Source organism: Pteropus medius, unplaced genomic scaffold (genome assembly GCF_902729225.1).
Source record: "Pteropus medius unplaced genomic scaffold, Ma_sr-lr_union100, whole genome shotgun sequence".
Taxonomy (NCBI): domain Eukaryota; kingdom Metazoa; phylum Chordata; class Mammalia; order Chiroptera; family Pteropodidae; genus Pteropus; species Pteropus medius.
Window position 1 is genome coordinate 48,742,684 of NW_024344378.1, and position 26,438 is coordinate 48,769,121.

General features: G+C 38.0%; 1 protein-coding gene and 1 pseudogene across 5 annotated transcripts in view; one reads left to right on the plus strand and one right to left on the minus strand.

Moving 5' to 3' along the window:
* The window catches only part of LRMDA (leucine rich melanocyte differentiation associated), a 993,794-nt gene that overhangs the window by 308,327 nt on the left and 659,029 nt on the right, over positions 1–26,438 (plus strand). The window lies entirely within an intron of this gene.
* LOC120609884 (uncharacterized) lies at positions 13,871–13,989 on the minus strand (annotated as a pseudogene).

A 26,438-nucleotide genomic window follows, 5' to 3' on the forward strand; every position in this document is an offset into this window, starting at 1 on the left:
AACAGGTGAGCAAAGATAAGAAGAAAAGAAAGAAGGAGAAAAGGGGTTTAGATAAGGGAAAGTTGTTTTAATACATATTTTTTAATATCCACGAATAACTGTGTAAGGTAGACATTCTACAGCCAGGGCAACAAGATTGGGGAGGGAAATTAACTTGTTTCATACACCTCAGCTAATAAGCAGCAAAGATTGGATTCAAACTCAGGTTTTCTCTCTCTTTGAAGCCCTGTTACTTTGCTCTACTCTTGTGTCACCTGTTACGCCCTAGGGTGACTGGGGAGAGGGTTCTATCTGTGTCTTGGTTGTCCCCTGCCTCTCTCACTGTGGGAATTTGTTGGAGAATCAGAGCTACAGTTTCTTTGATATCCTGTCCCTCACAAGCACTTGAGACCTGCACACAGCATCTCTGCAAGATTTAAAAGGAATCACTGATGACCTGCTGAGGTATTTTCATTTTGTACTTGGAAATGATTAATCTTGAGGCTTTGTGATGACTCTTGCCACAAATAGCTTTCTTTAATCCGTAATATTTTGCATTTAAGAAATGAAAATAATGAAACAATCCTGCTGTGAGGATATGTTTACATTATATGTATGTGATACCGACCAAGATAGAAATCTACCTGAAATGGATTAGAAAAAAAAGAATTGCCTTAAAAAAAAACAAAAAAAACAAACAAACAAACTCTATGTCTGTGTCTTATGGTCACTCTGTTTCTGTCAATCCTAGCCTCTCTTTCTCGTATTTTTTTTTCTTCTTTAGCATATAGGATAAAATATTTCTGTTGTGTTTTTTATAGGTGATATTTCAGATGCTTCTTCCACTTTGCATTTAGTCCCTCATGGTGGTCCTGTGATGCCAAAAGGAGGCCAGTACTTTTAGTTTGAGGTGGCTGCGATCATTGATTAAGGGCAGAGAGAGATGTTTCTTCCTAGGGTTGGAAACTGCATGCTCCTGACCTCTTTTTTGACTCTTAGTCTTTGCTGCCTGTGCAGTTCCAAGTCGGGTCAAGGTAACCACAAGGGCACTTTTAAGAAGAAAACTGGGACAAAACTACAAACAGGTGTTCTTTGGTAACTACTGGGGAAAGAGGATCTGGTCCAGAGACCCGTGGCTTTCACTTGTTGAGAACCTTTAGCCAGAGCCTGTATGCGTATTTTAGTTTTATTCTTTTTCCCGTGCCCCCAGAGCCACGGTGTACCTGCTGTTGCTCTCAAGACTCTTGCCAACAGTGGCATCTGCTCGGTGTAGCCATCAAGAATTTGAATGTCAATATCTTTGCCTTGAAATGAATGGAAAAGTATTTGTCACTCAGCGGCAATCATTCTTCAAATAAAAGGTTAGCCAGACAGGGCCCTTAATCAAAGAGTCGGTCTTTTCTGTCAGCAGTGCCTTTTAAATAGCAATGATGAAGGCTGGCTGTCAGGGTAGGACTTGATGAGCGAGATGATTGATCTGCATAAATCATTTTCTTTTAACATTGTCAGCGAAGAGTAAATTGGTGGGACATTTTGGGTATTAGCTGTGTTGAAATTAATATGCAGTATCCTAGGTGTGTCCTCATTCATGTAGTCCTCATAAAAGAAGGTAGAAATTAAAAAGAGGCTTTTAGGCGTGCATCGTTCTAACAAGAAAGTTGCACCATTCTTCCTGCTGTGGTCATCATCTTGCATGCTAAATTCAGAAGTTGAGTATGTAGCACATTTTACAAGCTCCAAAAGGAATCTAGTTAATTTGGGAATTAGCTAGAGTCAGTAGCATTTAACAACCAGTAAATCTGTAAAGGCTCACGGCTCAGAGGAAAAAAAAAAACAACTAAGAATGGGTCCTGTTTTTAAAGGATAGGGCATCGTGCTGTCGCAGAAATGGCCTCAGCTTCAGATCAGGTTTTGGCTTAAATCTGCATGCCACCACTTCCAGGTGAGTATCCTTGACCATGATACTTAACCTTTTCTGAGTCTATTTCTTTGTCTTTAAAAACAAGATTCCATTAATTACATTTGGTGGGCTCGCTTTTGGTGTTAAAGAGAATAATGTGGCTGAAAACACCTAGCATATTACCTGGCAAATAGTGAGAAAGAGCCCTTTTTTCTAGTCAAACAAAATGCCCCATACCTAGAACCGTGGCTGATAAGTCAATATCAAGGGCATACCCAGATGGTCAAAATAAACAATTAACTTCCTGTTTTCTGTCACTCCTGTGCTTGCTGGAATTGCTTATGGCCATTAAAAATTTTTTTTTTTTTATATCAGAAACGTGTTTCAAGGGGGCAGAGGAAATACCTAATTGCTGAGTAATGGGGCTTTAGGGCATGAGGTAGAAGGAATAGGTGAGAAATGTGGCCCAAAACACTTAGAATTTTTTTTCTTTCTTGCTATTACTGTTTGGATTGTACGTCTGGGTTCATACTGTTCAATTTTGGAATGAACAAGTAAAACCTCTGCATTATCGTGCTGGAATTAAAAGCAGGTCCAATGGAGCCATATTGCTGGGATCAGATTTCAGGTTTTCCACTTAATTGCTATGTGATTGCAGGCTAGATAGAAAATTGTCTCCTTAAGTCTCAGTTTCCTCACCTCTAAAATGGGATAGTAATAGTACCTATCTCATAGTGTTGTTGGGATGATTGAGTTAATACATAAAAAATAAAGCAAGTAAAAGTATGTTGTGTGTACATGTTAACTGTGATTACTATGAACGAATGATTAGTTGAGAAAGGAAAGATATTGCTGAAATTCAAGTGGGTCAAACCTATCAATGGAAGAAACATGTTTAGATATAGGAGTCAATGATAATGGTATTTTGGAGTGAAATACTTGCTTCATTTTGGAGAACTTTCCCTACTATAGGAATTTAGAGCTAAGATGATTCTAGACACCTCCACACCTGTAACTGGACAGTCAGTGTTGTTGGAGTAACTGAACGGCAGCCCTACTTTGCTCTGCCCTGTCCTCATGATAGGCACAAAAGCTGATTGAGATGGTCTTATGGACAAAACACACAGAAGAGGATTTTTTTTCTGGCTTATATTAAAAAAAAAAATTATGGATTATCTATTTAATTTGTTGTAAAGTGAGTTTTGTAGAGTCTTCTGGTAAATAGTCTTTACTTGCTGTATCGAATGCCAAAGTTAAAGGAATATAGTCTGCTTATCCAGGTTCTCCATGTGCCTCTTTTAAGGGTAAAGTCCATGTCAGTCTATGGTAATGGGCGTGTGGTATAGACATGTAGGAGCCTCTGTAATGTGTGTGACATGCACCTGTATAAATTAGCAGGTGTTGTCAGAAGAGGGCCTCTGTTCCTTAGATATTTGAGTTCTTTCCATTCTTGGAGGTTTGCATTTTTTCTTAGGCTTGTTTTTGGGTGACATGATTAGTTGTATTTTGGCTTTGTGGTTTTCTCATTTCCCATCTTCTGAATTTATTCCATTTTGAACTTTTGGTATCTTTCTGCATAATAATAAGAGTTGCTGCAAGACAATGTACAATACACGTTCACCAACTATGATGATTCTGTGGAAGTCCTCAGAAGGGTCTGGAGGCAGCAACAGTCTCCCTGTTCTCGAGTAGGCCAAAGATGGAGATTTGTGATCTCTCCAGTTTCAGCTCTGATAATTCTATGTTAAACACTCAGCATGGTCATTGTGTTGCTTTTTAGAAGACACCGTGAAATTATCCTATATCTCTTCCAGGGGTGTGACAGCTACCTTGAGAGTCTCTAGAAAACATTTTCTGCCACTCTGGTTTGCAGAGCTCATGGGCTGCAGAAGTGATGAAATTGTCCTATTAGACTCCTTCCTGATTCCGTCCTTATTAGACAAAGCATAGCTTATGTTATCTAACTGGCTACTTAATGGAATCCAGCCATATTGGATGTGATAGTCTGCTCAAGATTAATTTCATGTAATGAAGATCTGAAACCAGGTATTTAAGAGCCCCTCTAATGTTTCATTTATAGCAATCTATCAAAACGATAGATATTTAGCCTTCTTTATTGGATATGAAACATTAACTTAAGGCCAGTGCTGCTTTCTCTTTTAAATACCAGTATCCATTACATGTTTCTCGCTGTAAGCATCTCTGACCCCTGCCCTCCATTTCATCAACCACCGTGAAAAATCTGCCACCACTTCCCAGGGGACACGTGTCATACACTTAGCCTTAGGTTCTGATTCTCTAGCACCTGGGACAACTGACCAATTCTAGCCCTAACCCTGCTTGGGCTTTTGCAGACAAGGAGCGGGGTCCATGAGTAGTAAATATTTACTTGGTATACACAATACTCAAGGCACACTGGGACATTGATGGGTACGAAGGGGACTCAACTTTACTGTTTTACGCTCAGTTGAAGAAGGGATATCTTACTTAGCCCACGAGGCAGCCTTGTTATTCTCAGTTTAATTATCTGTTTTTTGTCCAGTTATGAGCTGCTGAGGCTTAGAATTTTCTGAACTGCTTCTCCTCATAACATCTTCCCATTTTTGACAGTATGAAAAATGTGAATTTTTTTTTTATTCCAATGAGTGGAGAAGCCTGTTAGTTAGCCTCCAGGAGCCCCCTTTTGTCCAGGACCCCTTAGTTTGGTATTTGAGGCCCTAGAACAAATGCCCAGGCATTTAATGTTTGTTGAATTTGTGAATGAAAGAATGAACAATTTCTATTTTTTCTTCTTTAATGTTATTATCCATAAATGCCCAATATTATTTTTCTCTCCTCCCCACTTTTCTTTTTTATTATTCGAAATATATTTGTTCAGCACCCATTATTTGCTATTTTCCAGTATGGAATACATTCTTTCTAATTTTTGTTTTCTGGCTAAAATAATATCTATCCTTTAGGGCCTGACTGAAGACCCATATCATACAGACCTGTATCCTTTGCGTGGCTTTCACATTCCTCTTTGCTTTTTCTTCTTGAATTCTTAACCATTAATGTTTGACTATATACTTGATGCTTGAAAATAGATGGAGGCTCTCTAGATATTTTTATCTAGGCACAACTCATTTTTCTTTTAGATTGAAGTATCTTCAAGGATAGGGGCCTATGCTCAGCACCTTTTCTGTGGCACACACCCCACTCTTGGGCACATAAGATGTATTAGAGCCTGGTGACTTGATGTAGTCTGCAAAGACACAACCTAAATGAACGTGGCAATTATTTTGTGTAAGACAAGGCAGAAGAATCACACAGTGGTTGATTTTACAATGTGTCACTCTCAGTATAATCTTTGTGACCCCCTGGTGAATATAACCATGAAAACCCCATTAGATTTGTCTTTGCTCTTCCTGAGGACTTTTCTGACCACTAGATGGCTGCCCTCCTTGACAGTACCTTTGGGCTCAGAGACTCGAGTGACTCCTGCATTTTCTTGATTCAATCCATGCTTGGTGGTTCAATATTCTGTCTTCTGCTTCTTTGTGACAACATCTGGGGAACCTTTGATTGGGACACCTTAATTGTGGAGCCTCTGCTGTGAGCCATGGAGTCTTGCTGCTTTCCCTCTCCATTGGGCAGGCTTCATGGGAGTTTTCCGGGATTGGAGATGTCAGCCTTGTAGTGTATCCTATGCTTTCTTCATCACCTGTTGTGTGTTTTACCCAAGCCTTATCTCAGGCATCCTTTGAATCTTATTTGGCCAAAAATCTTTTGATAGTTTGTGAACTTGGTTGGATTCCAGTCTCTCTCTTTCATTTTCAGAACGTGCCCCCACTATCCATTTGTGTGCCGGGCCTATGATTTCCCTTGGTTCCCTCCGCCCGTATGATCCATGGATACCGTTGTAAGAATTTGGCAACTTGGAAACACCAAAGGGCCCAACCGCTTGACTCTTAAAAAACTATTTTTTGCCTTTTTAATTTGAAAATAATACTGAATTAAAACTTTTTCATTGTAAATGATACAAATAATAAAGATATGAAAGCAAAGCCTGAAGATCTCTATTAGTTGGGTAGCATGTAACAGAAAACCAAAACAGCAGTGGCTTATTTTCTTTCCGAGGAGCCCAGAGGTAGATGGGTGAAGGATTTTATATTAGCTTCATGAGGTAACAGAGATAAAGCTTCTTTTTTTCTGTATCTTCTGTCTTTTTGTACCACCATAATTTTCTAATTTGCTTCATGGCTCAAAGTAGCTGCTGGAGTTCCAGTCATATCATCTGAATTCCAAGCAGGAAGGAAGGAAGAAGAAGGGGAGAAGAGAAGAAAAAGTGCATGCTTGCTCTTTGTCTCATTTTTAATGAAGGACAAATTTGTTTATATTCTTACTGCTCACCCCTAGCCAGTTGTGTGTTGGAGCTGGCTTATCCTTGGTTTCAAGAACCAGTTGTTACATTCTCAGGAGTTTTTGTGAGCCAATTGACCTCGACTTGGTAATTTGAAGTTAGTGATAGTGGGAAAATTTACATCATAAAAATTGGTGTAAGGGTGAGCTGATTGTGAAACATTTACCAGCATACAACTATCCCTGGCTGCAAGGCAGGCTGGGGAATGTAGTCTTTTAGTTGGGTGCAGTGCCACCCAGAATAAAATCAGTATTTTATTACTAAAGAAGAAGGAGGAATGGTTAAAGGGTAAGTGAAACTCTCTTTGAAACATTCCCTCTACTTTGTACGGAATTCCCCCATTCCATAGCATGGGTCTACATCCCCCATTTGCACTGTTTACCCTCTCTCCTTTTCAAATTATGCAATAGTAAGTATCTTTTTACATATATATTTCTGCACATGAGCTAGCATTTGTGGATTAGCATTTCTTTGAGGATTTGTTGAGTCAAAGAATGTTCCACTGCTTACCTTTTTACAAAGGAGCATTCACCAGATGGAGGTCTTTTTTTTCCCCCCCCAATATGTGCAGTGGTGAAGAATATGGATTTTGGAACCAGACACTCAAGGTATGAACACTCATTCTGACTATTTCTCGCTGTGTGACCTTCGCCGAATTACTTAACCTTTCTAAACCTTCATTTTTTTTTCCCCTGAAAAACTGGGGGATACTGTCTACCTCTGTAGGGGTTCGTGACAATGAAATGAGAGTGTGACTACAAAGTACTTAGAGTAGGGCCTGGCATGTTGTAAACCCACAATAAATGATAACTAGGGGCTTCTGCACATAGAAAGATATGCTCAGACAGATGTACAATGTATACAGAGAAGAATAAAAACATGAAACTGAATCTTGAGTGTTAATTCTGGAGTCAATATAAGTTGTAGAGGTAAGCATAAGATAGAAAAGAGGTGGATGTTTAGTGCACAGATTGGAAGATTATTCCACTGACCCAAGGGGTAGGTAGGTATAGGCTAATTGATGGTTAGAAAAACCTCAGGGTAAATCAAACATGTCTCCAATTCATAAGTACATATTATAAACATATTTAAAATTATCTTTACAACTATTCAGTTTTACATTTCTTTAGCACTTAAGATACTTGAGTGGTGGAAGTTGACAAAAATCAACATAAATGTTCTTTTTCTCCCCCAGCTATGGTGAACATTGCACAGATGTGTAGTTAAGTATTTATTATGAACATGCAAATATTGATGTCCCCAAGGCCCATTCTTTGATTTTCAAACTGTTGTTGCTGTATTTGGAATTGTTGATTAATACAGGTCTTTGCTCTGACGTACAGCATGTCTGACTTCAGGGCTGCTGAGAACAGCATTGAGAAGAAAGGGGAAGCCAAAGCTTCATATTCATAGAGTTGGACAATATTTGAGGATGGGAGTTGCTTTGGGAAAATAGTGAGCGGCAAGCAAGGAAATGTACAAGATGGTAAAGGGTGTGCCTAGCATAGAGCTTTACACATGGTTGGTTCTCAATAAATAATTGCTTATTTAAAAAGATAGGCTATATGGAGAATAAGCAACAATAATGAAATAATTATTTCACACTGGTCTAGAACAAAACTTCTCAATCTTGTCACTGTTAACATTTGGGGCCTAATAATTCTCATTGTGGGGGCTGTTCTGTACCAGTGGCATGATCCTTTCCAGTTGTGATCACAAAAAATTTCTCCAGACATTTCTGTCTCCTGTGGAGCAAAATTGCCTCACTTGAGAACTACTTAGCTACAAGAACGGAAAAGAGCTAATAGCACATATTAAACAATAAGTATGTGCCAGATGTTTAACTCGTTAAATCTTTGCAACAATTCTGAGTTACAGGTGTTGTTGAAATCATTTTTGCAGGAAGAGAGGTAGAAAGAGGTTGAAAACATGGCCTAAGTTTGGGCAGATGGGGTCTGATGCCCTTTTGCTTATCCTCCTCTCCCTCCTAACATAGTCTGACTTACACATCAAGCACCACAAGGGCCTATACCATTCCTCTTCTTGATGATAAGGACATAGACTTCACTTCCTTGTGAAAACACTGCCAAATGCACTGTTTGCAGAAAATTATGGACTGCTTACATTTGTGTCATTGATTTGTTTTGGCTTATGTTTTACAGAGAATATGAGGTAGGTTGTACCCCATTGGAGGACCACTGATAAACAAAGGAACGTGTAGTCTTCTTAGCCTTTCAAGGGCTGACAGTCTCCAGAGAGAACTCAGAAGAGGTCCAAAGGGAGTGTCTTTTGGAAGGGAACTCTCCAAGAGCTGTGGTATCTTCTGTGTGGAAGGTAGCTTTTGCTGTCATGGTTCTCGTGGATATTTAGGAAAGCAAATGGGGTTTTGTTCTGGGGAACACAGACTATTTCCTGTATGATCTTGTAGTTAATTTAGTAGATTTTAAACCCTAGTCCCACCAGAAGAGTCTTTGTTTTGAGCTATAGGTGCCGATTCTGTGAAGCGTGTTGTGGGAGAAGAGCTTTTTGCCGTTTGGTAAGGCACTGGTCCAGGGAGGAGAATTTTAAGGTGTGTAGCTAATTGTTAGAATTACTTAGTGGTGAAAATGATAACCTCCCATGTGAATAGTGTACTAGATTGCTCTCAGAGTTGGGGCAAGTTGTGTGGGGGGTGTCAGGAAATGAAGGAAGAAAATTATTGTTAATTCCTCTCCCCCTTTTTATACCATCAAGAGAATATAAACCAATAAAAAGCTAAATGTTGGCAATCCATAAAATTCCATAAGTGGTAATAAAGAAAAACTGAAACTATATTGATATACAACCAAACAAGGTAATTATCATTATTTTTTAATAAAGCCATTTATCATCAATAAATACCAAGGGGGATAGGAAAAATTACAGGCACGACAATGCCATCTTCCATAATTATAGCTATTAAGAATTTAAAGCATAATTATGTGAGGAAGGAAAAACTTTTAGGAAAGCTTTGTGCTGTTTTCTGCACAAAGTCATTTCTTGCATTTCTAAACAGTCAGGATTCTGTAAACGTTCCTGAATGATTGGATAGATGCTTGTCCCAACTTAGAGGAGCTTGTTTTCTAATGATCTATAATTCAGACCTTTCCTCTCCATTTCCAAGTTGGCCAGCAGCCCTGGAGGAAGGCCTGGAATCCAGGAAAAGGTATGTATGGTAATTATCTGCCTACTTCCTGAATGTCACTAGTCAAGATGACTTTATATAGCAGAAAGTTTGGTTTGCAGAATCCAGGGTCTCATTTATTTCATCTGAATAAACCTTGATTTACGCAGCTACTTTTGACTAAATACCTAGGATTCAGGCACTGGGGGTATATAGAAAAAGGAATGAGTAGCTACTTTTGCTGCTGAGCGACTTACACCAGCGGCCGCAAGCCTTTTTGGCACCAGGGACCAGTGCTCCTACGAGAATCTAATGCCTAATGATCTGAGGTGGAGCTGAGGCGGTGATGCTAGCACTGGAGAGCGCCTCAAATACGGATGAAGCTTCACTAGCTTGCCAGCTGCTCACCTCCTGCTGTGCAGCCTGGTTCTCCTAACAGCCCACAGATCAGGTACCAGTCCGTGGCCCTGGGGTTGGGGATCTCTGCCTTACACTCTCAAAGAAAGACAGTTCTGCTCTCAATGTTGAGATGCAGGATAATAGAGTGGTTAAGATTATGCCTTGGAGCCTACCGGCCATACCCCAGTTCTGCCATTTAACACCTGTGAGACTTTGCAAAAATTAAATAATGTCCCTGCACCTCAGAGTCCTTATCTGTAAAATAAAGATGGTACTAGTACTACCTCTAGGTCGTTATGAGAACTAAATGAGATGATACATGAAAAGTGCTTAGAAAAGTGCTTGCCACCTGGTGAGTACGATGTAAGTTAGCTGTCATTTAACCTGATTGACTAAGTACTGTGATTAGGTACTTTGGGGCTGGTGCAATAGCAGCAGTTTGGGGACTTTGGGTCTGATGTAATAGTAGCAAAGTTTTCTCTGACTGGTGGTCATGGCAAGCTCTGTGGACAAGATAATGACTGTGCTGAGTCTTAAAGAGTGAGAGTATCTTCCACACAGCGGAAACCACAGGAGCAAGAGAATGGATGGACTCCGGAAATAGTACAATATGCCTGGGTAATTATACGCTGTATTCCAGAGCAACAAAATCGAACCAGTGTCAGAGAGAGATGAGGCTGCAGGGTCTCAGAGGTTTGGCAGAGTCTGTGTTGACTACTTCTCAAGGACTGAAACCCCTATTAAAGAATATTAAATGCAAAGGTGATGGTTAGTCAGATTTGCATTCCGGATGTATGAAGGCAGAAAACAGTGCTGGGTTCCCTAACCAGTATAACATGGGAGCCAAAGGGTAGGGTGAGGGGCAACTTTTAGAATTTTTATGATTAGAACTTCTACTCAGTAGGGCAATATTTCAGGGTTATACATGTTTGTGGGAAATAAACACCTGGACTGATTGGTTCTGAGTTTTATTGTGGTAGTCATTAGTGCTATTTGGCGAATGGCCCAGTTCTCCTCCACTTCCAGGCACATATATGAATAAATGTGGGATTGTGTTTTCTGGTCCCCTTGTGTGAATGGGGTCATGTGTGTGAATGGGGTCATGTGAATAGTTCTGGCCCAGGAATTGTAAGGAAAGTGATGTGTTACTTTGGGGCTAGATTGTTTTATCGCTGGTGTAAGATCCTTCAGAACTTGCTCATTTCCCTCATCGCAGTGACCAACATCATTCCAGATAATCTGCTCTATCAGCTAGATCCTACAATGAGGATGACATGAAGCAGAACTCCTAGCTCACTTCTAATTAATATGGAGCATGAGCGAGAAACCTTTATGGTTTCAAGCTAGGGGTAAAAAACAAACTTTGTCTGTAAAGGGCCAGGTAGAAACCATCTTAGACTTTTAGTTTGCAGGCCATATAGTCTCTGTCACAGCTACTCAACTTTTTTACACATAGAAAATATGTGAACAAATGGGCGTGAAAATGTCCTAATAAAGGTTTATTGATAATAGGCAGTAGGCTGTGTTTGGTCACCAGGCTGACTTCTGCTTAAGGGACTGAGACTTAGCGGGTGTTCATTACCACAGGATAATGGAGATGATCCTAATACTCTACCCAGCTAGCTTTTAAAAATCTTTTTAAAGCAAATTTAATTTTATTTTAGGATTTATTTTTAAATAGAGGAAAATTTCAGATGAAGTGAAATGCACAGATCTTACATATACTGTAAAATGATTTTAATAAATGTATGTACTATGGATCTGCACCCCAATTAAGATATAGGGCATTTCTATCATTTCAGAAACTTCCCTTTCGCTACTTTACACAGCCTCTATTGGAAACAACTGTCCTGTTTGTGGACTTCATATAAATGGGATCATGTAGTATGTACTCATGTGTCTGTTTCTTTTTCAAAAAAATGTTTCTGAGATTTACCCATGTTGTCCATAACAGAAGTGTTATTCCATTGTATGACTATTTAATAATTTGTTACCCATTTTCTTTTTGATGGTTGTTTGTAATGTTTGGTTATTATGAATAAAGCTATTATGAGCATTCATGTGAAAGTCTTTGTGTAGATCTAGGTTTTTATTTCTATTGGATAAATACTTGGGAGTGCAATTGTTAGATAGATATTGGTATAAATTTATGGAAACTGGCAAAACACCTATCCAATGTGATTGTACCATATACACTTCTGCCAGGAATGTGTGAGATTTCCAGTTACACTACATCCTTTTCACTATTTGGTGTTGTCAGTCTTTCTAACTTTATTTATTGTGATAGGTGTGAAATGGTATCTCATTATGGTTTTAATATATTTTCCTGATGACTAATGATACTGAGTATCTTTTCATGAGTTAAGTGGACATTTATCATATTTTGTGAATGGACTGTTAAAATATTTCCCCACTTAAAAAATTGAGTTATTTTTTGGTTATTGATTTGTAGAGTACTCTATATATTCTTACAAGTCTTTTGTCAGATATCTATATTACATCTGTATTTATATTTATTTAAAAGATGTCTTCCAGTCTTTGGGTTACCCTTTCATCTCCTTAATGGTGCCTTTTGATGGGCAGAAGGTTTTTATATTGATAAATATAAATGTATCTCTTTTCTTGGGGGTGGGGGTAAGGAGGGAAATTAGTATTTTCTGTGTTCTAAGAAATCTTTGCCTTCTTTGAGGTTATGAGATATTCTGTTTTCTTTTGGAAGCTTTAGAATTTTGGCTTTTATGTTTAAGTCTTCAATCCATGGTGAATTAATTTTCATTTCTGTGAGTTAAGAATTGAGAGTCATTGTTTTTCACATGCTTATGTAGTGTTTTCAGCTCCCTTTATTCTTTTCAGTTATACTTCCCTTATTCAGTTATCTTGGAAACTTTATCAAAGGTCGATTGGCCATAAATGTGTGAGTTCGTTTCTGGTTTATTTGTTATGTTTCATTGATCTGTATTTTTATCCTTATGCCAATGCCATCCTGTTTTGATTACTGTAGCTTTATAGTAAGTCTTGAAATCCTCCAAATTTGTATTTCTTTTTAAGAGTCTTTGTCTTTTTTGGGTCCTTTGCTTTTCTGTGTAAATTTGAAAATCAACTTGTCAGTTTCTACAAAAACATGCATCTGAGGTTATGGTTTGAATTGCATTGAATCTGTAGATCAATTTGTGGAAAACCGACATCTTAACAATATGAAATCGTCCAATCCAAAAAAAGATTGCATCTTTCCATGTACTCATGCGTTTTGTAGTTTTTAGTGCAGACTTCTTAACATGTCTTTTATTTTTTCATTGTCATTTTATGTTTTTGATGCCATTAAAGTGGAATGGTAAAATATTACATTTTTCATTATTTTGCTTTTAGTATGTAGAAATATAAAAATGGAATATAATTGATTTTTGTGTTTTAAGCTTGTATTCTTCAACTTTGCTAAATTCGCTTAGTATTTTTAGTTTTATAAAATTTGTTAGGAGGTTCTGTGTAAGACATCGTATAATCTGGGAATAGAAACAGTTTACTTCCTTCTAATTTTATGTCTTTGTTTCTTGTTCTCATCTTATTGCCCTGTCAAAGGCCTTCATTACAGTGCCAAGTAGAAGGAGAATAGACATTCTTGCTCCCAATTTTAGAGAGAAAGTGTTCAGTATTTTATCATTGTGTATTTTGTTGGGTATAGATTTTTTTAGGTGCCCTTTATCAGATTGAGGGCGTTCTCTCCTATTCCTAGTTTATCATGAAAGGATGTGAATTTTGTCTAATGCTTTTTCCGCTTCTATTGAAATGATTGTGTGGGTTTTCTCCTTTTTTTTTCTTGTTACATGGTGAATGCAATTTGTTGATTTTTAAAGTTAAATTCATCATGTTTTCCTGGAATAAACATCACTTGGTCATGATGTATTATTCTTTTTGTATATTTCTGGATTCAGTTTGCTAATATGTTTTTTTTTTTATTATTTTTCATTTTTTTTAGGTGAGGCAACCCTTGGTTGACCTCATAGATTGCAAAGACCTTGTCAGCTTACAATCCTTTATTTTTTATTTTTTATGCCTATAGCACCTGGTCTTCTTAGGTGGTCTCTCATCCAAGTACTAACCAGGCCCGATCCTGCTTAGCTTCCGAGATCAGATGGGGTCGGGCTTGTTCAGGATAGCATGGCCTTAGACTTGCTAATATTTTGTTAAAGGTTTTGAGTCTATGTTCATGATGGAAATTAGTCTTGTAATTTTTTTTCTTGTATATCTATCATATATGGGTGTATTATACTTGCCTCAAACTGAGTAGGGAAGTATTCCTTCCTTCTCTATTTTCTGAAAGTGAGTGTGTAATTTTGCTATTGTTTTTACCTTAAAATTTTTTTGATAGAATTCAACAATGAAATCCTTTGGGCCTGTTGATTTCATTTTCAGAAGGTTTTTACATATTATGAGTTTAATTTCTTTAGTAAATACAAGGCTATTGAGATTTTCTATTTTTTGTGTGTCAGTTTCTTTAACCTTAAGCTGCATTGTCAAGAAATTTGTTCGGTCCTCTAACTGTTGAATTGCTGAACATAAAGTTATTCACAGTGTTCCATTATTATCATTTTTAATGTCCATAGACTCTTTAGTGATAGCCTTCTTCCATTCCTGAATTGGTTTTCTTCCTCTCTTTTTTTCTTGTTTAGTCTCTTGCCTAGGGGTTTATCATTTTTTTCAAGCAGCTTTATCGAGGTAAAAATACATTCCATAAAAGTTACCCATTTTAAATGCACAGTTTGGTGAATTTTAGTAATAAATGCATTAATAACATTCTATCACCACAATCTAATATTAGAACATTTTATTACCTCTAAAAAATTTCTGCTGCCCATTCGCAGTCCCTCCCTGTTCCCACCTCCTGCTCTAAATTACCAGTAAACTAGTTTCTGTTTTTATTGATCTGGCTTTTCTGGACATTTCATACAAATGCAATCATACAGTAGTATATGGTCTTTTGTATCTGGCTTCTCTCATTTAGCATAATGTTTCTGAGATTCATGCATGTATGGCATGTCTCAGTACTCTGTTCCTTTTTATTGCTGAATAGTGTTCCATTGCATGGATATAGATCATTAAGTTTATCAGTTGATGGATATTTAGGGTGTTTCCAGTCTGAGGCCGTTATGAATAATGCTGCTATAAATATTTATGTACACATCTTTGTGTTGATGTATGTTTCCTTTCAGTGGGTTTGACACCTAGAAGTGGAATTGCTAGGTTGTATGGTAAATTTATCTTTAACTTTTTAAGAAACTGCTAGACTGATTTCTTCAGTGGCTACACCATTTTACATTCCCACCATGGGTGTATGAGAGTTCCAATTTTTCTACATTTGCCCAACATTTGTTATTGTTTATCTTTTTTTTAAATTTCATTTTAGCCATTCTAGTGAGTTGATGGTATATCTTGCTGTGGTTTTAATTTGCATTTTTGTAGTGAATGACAATTTAGAATGCTCTTTATCTGTTTATTAGGCCATTTGTATATCTTCTTTGGTAAATATCTATTTAGATCCTTTGTCTATTTTGAAATTGGGTTATGTATCTTTTTATTATTGAATTGTAAGTATTCTTTATATATTGTGGATATAATTTCTATATGAGGTATATAATTTGCAAATATTGTTTCCTACTCTTGTCTTATCTTTATTTTTTTTACAATGGTATGTTTTGAATTGAAAAAGTTTTAAATATTGTTTCAGTCCAATATATCAATTTTTCTGTTACAGATAATACTTTTTGTGTTGTATATAAAAAATCTTTGTTTAATTAAAGGTCATGAAGATTTTCTTCTGGGTTTATCAATTTTATTAATATTTTAAAAGAACCAGCTTTTGCTTTTGTTGATTTTCTCTATTGTCAGTTCTTTTTTATTTCATTGGTTCTTTTTATATGCTTTGATTTTTTTTTCTAATATGGAAAAAAAATTTTCTATTTTTCTAATAGGTCATGGTTTTAAACTTCTAATTTTAGAAGCATTTAAAGCTATAAATAACCCCTTCAGGCATCACTTTAGCTGTATCCATCAGATTATGCTGTTTTTTATTTTTTTTATCAATATACCATTCAAAATATTTTCAAATTCTCTTGCAATTTCTTCTTCGATTCATGAGTTTTAAAGAAGTGAATTGTTATAATTTTTATTTATTTCAGATTGTCTAGATATCTTATACTTTATTGAATTCTAACTTAATTCTTTTTTTCAGAGAATACGCTCTTTAAATTAAATTTCAATATTTGAATATCTATTGAGACATTTTATTGCACAACTAATGGTTTATCTTTATAAATATACCTTGTGTACTTGAAAATAATGTGTATTCTGTAGTTATTGGGTATAGTGTTCTATAAATATCAGTTGGAATAATTTGTTCAGCAGTGTGTTCAAATCTACTGTATCCTTACCGGATTTTGTTGCCCTGCGGTTCTATCAATTTCTTAGAGAGAGGTATTAATCTTCTAACCATGATTATGGATTTGCCAGTTTGTACTTTTAGATTTATCTTGTTTTTACATTATCTATTGTGAAGTTTTTGTATATAAGTGCACAAACATTTATGATTTGTATGACTTCCTGATGACCTGATCCTTTAATCATTATGTAATATCTCTATTTAAATCTCTAGTAGTACTCATTTCTTGAAGTTTATTTTTTTGATATTGGTGTATCCATTTCAGCTTTTTTATACTTATATTTTCCAGAGTACAAATATAGTTTTCCGTTTGTTCACTTTCAACCTTTTTATGTATTTATATTATACATACATCTCTGTATATAGCAGTCAGTTAAGCCGTGTTGTTTTATTCAGGTCAATGATCTTTTCTTTTTAATTATAATGTTTAGCTGTTTGTATCACATACTTATTGATAAGTTTGGGCTTAAGTCTAACATTTTTTAAGATATTTTCTATTTGTCCCATCTGCTTTTCTTTATTCTCGTTATTTTTTTTGCCTTCTTTTAGATAAATGGAATGCTTTTTAGTATATATTAATTTCTCATATAGCTTTTAAATTATTTTTTAGCATTTTTTTCTAGAGATTAAAATTTGCATCCCCAATTTAGCTTCATTTTCCACAGCCTACTCAGAGTTAATATTGTACAACTTCACATAAATGTAACAACTTTGCCACAGTTTAATCCATTCTATTTACCTTTCCTTCTTTTGGTGCTATTTTGTTATTCACTTTTGCATCTAATATAATAATATAAACCCATTGTAATTTTTGTATTAAACTGTCAGTTTACATTTAAAGAGATTAAGAAAAAAATAATTTTTATATTAATATTTATTACTTCAGATGCTCTTCTTCCTATAGATACAAATTTCCATCTGGCAATACTTCTGTTAAGCATAATTTAGTGTAATGAAGGTCAGCAGAGATGAATCGTCTGTATTCATTTATCTGTAAAAACCTTTATTTTGTCTTCATTTTTGAAGGATATTTTTGTTAAATATGAAATTCAAGATTGATGATTTATTTTTTTCTTTTAGTATTTTAAAGATATTTTTCAATTGACTTCTGATATTTCTAATAACAAGCCAGCCATCAATTGTTTTGTTGTCCCGTAAATTTAATGTATCTTTTTCCTCTGGATACTTTTAAGATTTCCTTTTCATCTTTTGTATTCAGAGCCTTAGTGTGGTTTTCTTTGTATTTATCCAGCTTTGAGTTTATGAAGACTTTTTGATCGGTATGTTGTTGTTTTTTCCCCCCAAAAGTTGGAAAATTTATGTCCTTTATTTATTCAAATATTGCATTTGCCTCATTTTCTCTTCTCATCTTCCAATTACATATGTTAGAGCACTCGATAGTGTCCTACATTTGACTGAGACTCTGCTCATTTGTTTTAATCTTTAAAAAAAAATCATTTTAGATACTTTTATTATATAATTTTATTTGGTTACTTATTTGTAGCTTAGAATTATATGTTGAGATTCCCCCATTTGTTTACTCATCGTGATGCTCTTTAAATTCCTTAAAAATATTTATAATAATTCTTTAAAGTCTAAACATTTGTATTGTCTCAGATCTGTTTCTCTTGCTTGATTTTTCTTTTGACTATAAATCACATTTTTACATGTCTAGTATTTTTCATTGTATACAAGACATTGTGGTAAAATATTGCTAAGATTCTGGATTTTGTTACATTCTTCTTAAAAGTGTTGACTTTTATAATAGATTGATTTTTGCAAATGAATTACTGGCGGATAACCTTGAACTTGAGGAGTCTTGTTTGCACATCTTCTTAAGAAGGGAAGCTCAGTTTCAATTTTGCTATTGGTCTTGGTGCAAAATCATAATCCTTGGGCATTGTCTGTACTTTTAAGGTGTTTCCCTTTAGGGATTTTGATATAAAGCCCAATGTATTTAGAATTAAAACTCCAAACTGACTCCCCTATGATGGACAGCTTATGAAGTACCTGGTAGCTTTTTTCAGCCTTTCATCTGTTAGTTTCTGCCAGACTATATGGACTTCCCTTGTGTCCCCCTGGTTCAGGAGTAAGCTAAGGATTTGTGAGGAGGGTGTATGCAGATTTTCTACTTCTGTCATTTCTCTGCTCTCATATTTCCCTTTACAATTTCCAACCACTTTGATTACCCTGCTCTCTGGTTTTTAAAGCTAGTGAGATTTCAGCTTTCTTCTTGAATTCTAGCTTCTATGTGCACTGCAGAGAGCAAAGTGGCCTCAAGGGAAAAACCATTTAAACATAGATGTCACCTAATATGGTTCACTTCTTTAGTAAAGGTCAATGAATTTGCTCCATTCCTGCCTGCTTTGGTAGACAGTCGTTGCTTATATTTTCTTCAGAGTTCATAATTTTTACCTGTGGGAGAGTTAGTCTGATACCAGTTACTTCATTATTACCAGAACAGGAACTCCCATAAATAGCTTTCATATATTCCTCTATAAGGCTGGAAATGGGGATAGCAATGAGGATGTGCTTCCGGTGTTCTCTTCACTCTTCTATTTTTGGTGATTTGGGATATTTTGATTGTACAGACTCCTTCCAGGGAACATGGGTCTTCAGCTGGATCCCTGCCTTAGCATAACTCTTATTTTTCATGGTGAATACCTTTTAATCAGATTGGCCTCCATGGTTTTTGGGAGACATGTCCAACTCTGCTCACTGAAGATGCTTAGAATTAAGTGGCTGAACCAGTGACTAATTTTATCACTAATATCCAATTTTTTTTTCTGTGCATCTGGATTCATTTATTTATTCAGATAGTCATTATAGACTGAGAGCCTATTGTGTATGAGGCACAGTTCAAGGTGCTGTAGTTCAGCAATGACTAAAACAAAGTCACCACCTCTTGAAGCTTACTTTGTAGATGGAGGAAGCAGAAAATGAACAGATAGTAAACAACTGTCAGATAGCATGTTTAGGTAAGAATTCTCTGCTGAGGGAAATACTTGTACTGAGATCAGAAGAATTAGAAAAAAGCCCCCCTTTGGAGGATTTAATGGAAGAGCACTTCAGACAGAGGGAACAGCAAATGCAAAGCCCTGAGCAGAAGTGTGATTAATGAGTTGGAGTGAAGTTTTAGGGGTCTTTGTGAACTATAGTGAGTGCTTTGGTATTTGCTCTGGGCGAGATAAGAAGCATTGATGGTTTTGTGTAGAGGAGTAACATAATTAGCTTATGTCCTAGACTCTAGGGGACAAGAGAAGAAGCAGGGACACCAGGGACATATGGGAGGATGCTGAGTTGTTGAGCTTCAGGGCGAGGGCCGGAGGCCCAGCGTTCTCCTGGGAAGAAGTGCTGGTGGCATCCATTATTCCTCTGTTGAGCCTAGCCTCCTCCCAGAGTAGGGACGCAGGCACTGCCATAGCTGATATATCATCAAATTGGGTAACAGAGTTGCTCTGACCAGAGGACTCCCTGAAACTCTGCCCCTCCCAAACTGCAGCCCTCCCCAAGACACATCCAGTGGTGTCCTCAGCACGTACTGTGCCCCTTGTGGAGTAGCTCCAAGCCCCACCCTGGTGGCACCCAACCTCAGTTTTTGGCATGACCTCTCGAGGTAACAAAATCACAGCACAGGTATCAGCCATCTGGAGATTGTTTGCCGAATCTTACCAGGTGGCCCTGGAGGGGCATAGGCTGGAGTTAAACTTGGTCTGCAGCTGGACCCCTCTCAGGACTGTGGCACTGGATGCCTATGACATAAAGCCATGCTAATAAGACTGGAAGACTTAGGAGCTTTGCTTAGTACATAGAGAGAGACACAGAAAGGCAGCCAAAATGGGGAGACAAAGAAGCATGTCCTACATGAAAGAACAGAGCTCCAGTAAAAATGGAGTCAAGCAATCTACCAGATGCAGAGTTCAAAACATTGGTTATAAGGATGCTCAATGAACTTAGGGGAAGAGTAGATGAACTCAGAACTTTAACAGAAATATAAAAAACATAAAAATGGAGATGGAAATTATAAAAGGGAACCAGACAGAAATGAATATAGTATCTGAGGTGATGAGTATATTAGAGGAAATCAATAGAGTGGATGAAGTGGAACTTCGAATCACTGACTTAGAGGATGGGGTAACAGAGGACAACCAATCAGAACAGCAACAGGAAAAAAGAATCCCCCCTCAAAAAAGGAAGATAATTTAAGGAGCCTATGGGACAACATCAAACATAACAGCATTCAGATCATAGGGGTACTAGAAGGAGAAGAGAGAGAGCAATAAGTTGAAAACCTATTTGACGAAATAGTGATGGAAAACTTCCCTACTCTGGTGAAGGAAATAGACATATAACCCCAGGAAGCTCAGAGTCCCCCCAGAAAAGAACCCAAAGAGGCCCACACCAAGACACATCATAATTAAAATGCCAAAGGTTAAATACCAAGAGAGACTCTTAAAAACAGCAAGAGAAAAACAGTTACCTACAAGGGAGCTCCCATAAAACTGTCAGCTGATTTCTCAAAAGAAACTTTGCAGGCCAGAAGGCCTTGGCACAAAATATTCAAAGTGTTGAAAACTCAGGATCTACAACCAAGATTACTTTATCCAGCAAAGCTATCATTTAGAGCAGTGGTCCCCAACCTTTTTGGCACCAGAGACCAGTACTCCTATGAGAATCTAATGCCCGATGATCTGAGGTGGAGCTGAGGCGGTGATGCTAGCACTGGGGAGCAGTTGCAAATACAGATGAAGCTTTGCTTGCTTGCCTGATGCTTACCTCCTGCTGTGTGGCCCGGTTCCTAACAGGGATTGGGGACCCCTGATTCTGAGTCAAAGGAGGAAGTCATATAGAGAAAGATAAATGCCATATGATTTCACATACATGTGGAATCTAAAGAACAAGCAACAACAACAACAACAACAACAACAACAACAAAAACCGAAACAAACTCATAGATACAGGGAATATTTTGAGGGTTATTAGATGGAAGGGGTGTTGGGGGGTTGGTGAAAAATGTATTAAGAAGTACAAATGGATAGTTACAAATAGTCATGGAGATATAAAGTATAACATAAGGAATATAGTCAATAATGTAATAAATATGTATGGAGGTAGAGGGGTACTAGATTTATTGGGGTGATCACTTTGTGAATTATATAGATTTCTAATCATTATGCTGTACAACTGAAACCAATTTGTATACCAACTATAATTGAAAAAAATCTCATTGAACACTGTAAGTATGAGGAACAAGTTATCTATTATATTCAAATAAAGCTGTAAAAAAAATGGGAGAGCCAAGCTCAGAACCTGGCATATAGTAAAAGTTTAATAAATGTTACTTAAAATTAGTTTTATTGCTTTGTTTGATTAAAAAATACCTCACCAATTTAATGTAAGAGCACCTAAAGAGAGTACTAATAGTAGGTTAAATAAATAGCATATTAGATTGAAACTAGAAGTAGCGGCTCATGTTCATTCTCTTGATTTGTTAATGGCTGAAGTTATTTGCAATCTTGTCCAGATGTACACTAATGTGTATATTTTTCCCAGCTCCTTTTACTTCCGCCTCTGTTTTTCCCAGTCTCCTCCTTCTCCTGCCCTTTGCCCTTCCCACTGCTCCTATCATTTACTGAGGACTAACCAAATGTACTAGTCACTCATTCCTGGCACTTTATGCACAAAGCCTTCTTGCAGCCTTCAGTTTAATGGGGTGATGGAGAACACAGTCCGAGAGTCAGAACCACCAGGTTCTAGCACTGCCCATAGCTGTGTGATCAGAGACATTTTACTAAACTTCTCTAAGGCTCAGTTTGTGTGTCTGTAAAATGAAATGACGGTTCAGTTTTCAGGCTGTGATTGAGAGTGTGTAAAGCCACTTGGTGAACTCAGTGTATTATAACGTACTCTACAAGTCTCATGATCAAGGCCTCCCTTCCACATATAAGGAACCAGACACCCAGAGAAGTCCGAAGACTTGCCCAGAGGACATAGTACCTCTCAGCCTTTCACAGAGGTTCACCTGTCACCTCTCTTGTTAGAAGGGAAAAGGCAGGTGTAACCGAGTGCTGCCTGACCGTCGTGAGAGGCAGCGTAGCATGCTGTGTGAGAGCTCAGCTTCAGTGCATGCAAATTCAGGTTCTGTTGCTTACTAGCTGGGTGCCTTTGGGCAAATTATTTAACTTCTCTGTGCCTTAACTTACCTCATCTGTAAAATGGGGCTAATAATGTTACCTATTACATAGAGCTGTCATGAGGATTAAGTGAGGTAATATACGCAGAGTACTTAGAACAGCATATAAGTATTGTCTCGTAATATTTGCATTGATCGTGAAATGTAATTGAGCATTGCTAAGAGGTTGTCTGTCTTTTCAGCAGCACCCAGTCCAAGTGCCTACTTCCTCTGTACTTGGTCTCAGACACCCCCGCCCCTGCACATAGTCTCATGAATGGGATACACCTCTTCCCCCTGCAGCTGAATCACCATCTTCTTTCCCTCTCTCTCAACCTCCCTCTCCGGTTCTGGTCTGCCATCTGACCCATTTGCTGCTCCTGTCAGGTCAAAGATAGTGAGGCCTTAGTGGGGTACCCAGGCAGCATGTCATGTCCCAGCGCTGTTGTACATCTTGTTTCAGAGATATTTTGCTGTAATGTTCTGTGACCTTTTCCATTGAGTGAAGTAGTTGGAGAGCCTCTCAGTAAGGGAAAATTGAGCTGTTTTATTCCTCCCCAAGGAGGCTCCTGTTTCCTTTCCACCATTCATTTGAAAGCTATCATTTTCTTGATTTTTATAGCTGAAAAACACCATTGATTCACTAGGTGTTAGATGCTAAGAGTTCTCCTATTGACATGCCTATTGACAGTTTTCAGTATATTCTGCGTCTAATTATCACTCTTGGCTAAATGATACACCTTGTGGACTTGAGCGATGGAGTCGATAGCTTTCACCACATTGTTCTGGCGGTGCCTATTGAGCCTGGTGTCACAGAGATGTGATTTATGTGATCAGAAAGAAAATTTCTGTTGGTGTGCTGCATAATTAAAGCAAGTACGGAGTGACTGGTGACAAAAAATCAGGTCTGCCGATGTCATCCCCAAATGAGGAGAGATTTCTATGGTAAGCAGCTGTGACAGTGAAGACTCTCTCTTGGCATTTTTTGCTTTGCAATTTTCAAAGGTTCGATTTTCCTCCTGGCCCTGACTGAGGATTGCCTCCTCTCTACCTTCCTGTCTCTGTGTATTCAAAGCCCCAGGATGTATTTGCTCTTGTTCCTAAGGATTGGAGCCACAGGGTTTGCTCTGGGAGGGGCTTACTTTTGGGATGTGTATGTTTTGGAGGGAGATAGTTCAGAGAATTTGGGCAGGCTGAAGTCCACTTTGCAGCTAGGGAGAATGGAGGCTTAAAACAAATCTTGTCCTTTGTATCAGCCAGTTTTGGTTTCTTTGACTAAGACGGAAGGTTGAGAATACCATTTTCTCTGTGCATGAGAGGAGTGGTTCCTGTATGTGAATAGCACGTTCTGAGAGTTGATGGAGATTCTTGCCAGCCCTAGTCGGGAACACCAGGGAAGTGTAGGAGGCAAAAGCTGCATCTGTATTCAGGAAACAACTCTGGTGTGGAACAACTTCTCCCCACCCCACCACTTCAACTATGTCTTTACTGATGCCGTTCATAAACATTCTTCAGATCTCAGTAGTCAAGGAAACTACTTTCTGTGCTGGTTTAGTGACATTTTCTGTGAGGCTAAGAGTCAAATTACTTAGCCTCTGTGGACCTCAGTTTTCTTATCTGTAAAATGAACCAGGGATCCCTATAATACTAATATACTGAGGCTTAATGAATTAGAGGTCTGAAGTAAGGGTTGAAGAATATAAAGTTGTTAATCTGAGTGGTCCCTGAAGGGATTCACTGGCCAGGCCTCCATTGGCCAAAAAGAAGTACTTCGTGTATGTGATTTATCTAAGATGGATCACCCCCTACTTCATACAAGACTAAAAGAATCTTTAAGATGAAAATATGTTATAGTGAGACAATTGATGATGGGTGTGAATTGAACATCTGAATCAAGCAGAAGGAGCAGACATTTCCAGGCATCTGGGTTGGCAGTGCATTTGTCCTGGTGGCTAGCAAAAGTCCTGAGTAGAACTGACCTTGGTCATCGGTGGGTGGTTGGGGCTGTGCAAAATGATCAAGATTTTGAGGTATTGTGTAGCTGAGATTATGACAAGGGAGACTTTTGAGGTCATTATTCCAGACAGGTTTCTTTCCTGGAAGCCAGAGAGGCCTTGTGTGATTTCTGTTACCATCAATTCTTCATGAACCTCTGTGTGTAGCAATTTTGCAGTTCAGATTTTTAGAATGAGAGTGAGAGAAAGAGAGGGAGGGAGGGAGGAAGAGAGAGAGAAAGAAATAAGTCAACGACATAAATACTTTGACTTGGGAAGCTCACCCATGTACAAAATCAGAGACTTTGTGATTTCAGTCACAATTAGAACTTTTAAATACAGACTATGCAGTTATCTTTGAGGATGTTTTGTGATTAGGGCATAATAGTACTTTGTCTTGAACATGAAAATATAGCAAGGTAAACCGTGAAATTTAGCAAGGTTCCTGAAAACTCAAGAAATCTCATATAATTTATTTTATGTTAATTCATGTTTATTTAGATCTGGACTAGTTCTTAAACTGTCAGTAGTCCAGGGTAATTTCTCTGCAAATATGGAAGGCTCTTTGAACGTTCTAGTAGGATTATGGGTTTTTTTCTAGTCTGTCTGTAATAATTACTAAGCACAGCTCTGTGAAGCCTCCTCATTACATTAATGTGTTGTTAATGCCACACAGCACTGTCAGAAGATCCTGGCTAACCCATCAGGATCAAGTTGATCAACTGCCGGTTGAGATTCCTTTTTTTCCACCTTTGTCTTGGCAAGTGGTACAACTTAGAAGCCCTGACTATGCCTTACATGTCACAGGCTTCAGTGATGCCTGTGGTTATGAACCATGGTTATTCTGCTGTGTGCTGGGGTCCCAACATCTGAACCACAGTTGATTTATTGAGACGTTAGAAATTAGAGGAAAGAATGCGCTTTGGGATTCTTTGACCCATAGATCTTCCTACTCTATGTCGCAGGCTTTTAAAATGTGTCTCCCTTCTGTGTCCTGTCTTTCCCCCACTCAGAAGATACCTCCTGCTGGCAGAGGTGTCACTTGGTGGCTTTTAGGGCAGTACAAGATTTGCTCTGGTTATGTTGACATAATTTGATTTTCTTGAGACTGCTTCTTGTCTCTACCTGTTTGAGCTCTGGAATCCTTGTCGAGAGTGAGTGTGCAGAATATGTTCTCACCTCTCAATTCATTGTGACTCTAGCTAGAGGTCTGTCCCACGGCTGTCAGTGCTCTAAATCCCAGCTAGTAGAGGGAGCATGTAAGATGGAGCGAGCACTAAGCATATGGCCAGGGTTTGTGTGTGGAGGGGCATGTGGTGCAGGGTGGGGAAGCAGCATTTTCCCTCTGGGATTGTCAAGAGAGGTAGAGCCTTCAAGGAGATGCAAAGGCACAGCAAACTGGACAGGGCTCGGGCCTGGGCAGCCGCGGGTGTGCCTGGGAGTGAGGAGGCAGAGTGGCCTGCGTTGCCCAGCTACTAACAGGGGGTCTGGAATTCAACGTTTCCCCCAAGCAGCCCAGCTCCTTAAAAGGGCAAATTATTATTTTTGTTCTTTTCTGTCTGTGGGATTGTTTATGCATCTCAAATGAGCTGTAAAGGGAATTTTGTGCATTCGATAAACTTTTACTTTAAAGGAGGCAGGTTGGAAAAAGGTTCGCTGTCACATTAAATGCCAGCTATTGTGCTTTTCATTCAGCTTGACGAGCAGAGACCTAAAATGGCAGGGGATTAAATTGATGCAATGACAAGAATTCATATAGGAGACTGTGGGAATGGGACAGAATAGTGCCGGGGCTGCACAGTGTTGTGGTGTTCTTTGATCTGCCTTAGATAGAAGACATAATCTACCTGTATTTATGTTGATTCTAAATAGGGAGTGTGTAAACAGAGGCTTGTCATTTTTCCTATAGTCTTCGAGTTGAAATTAAATAGCTATCCATTTTGAGCAATGGACGTGTTTCTGAGTAATGAGTTAAGTGCAGTTTTTGAGCACTTGGATCTTATTGTACATCACAATG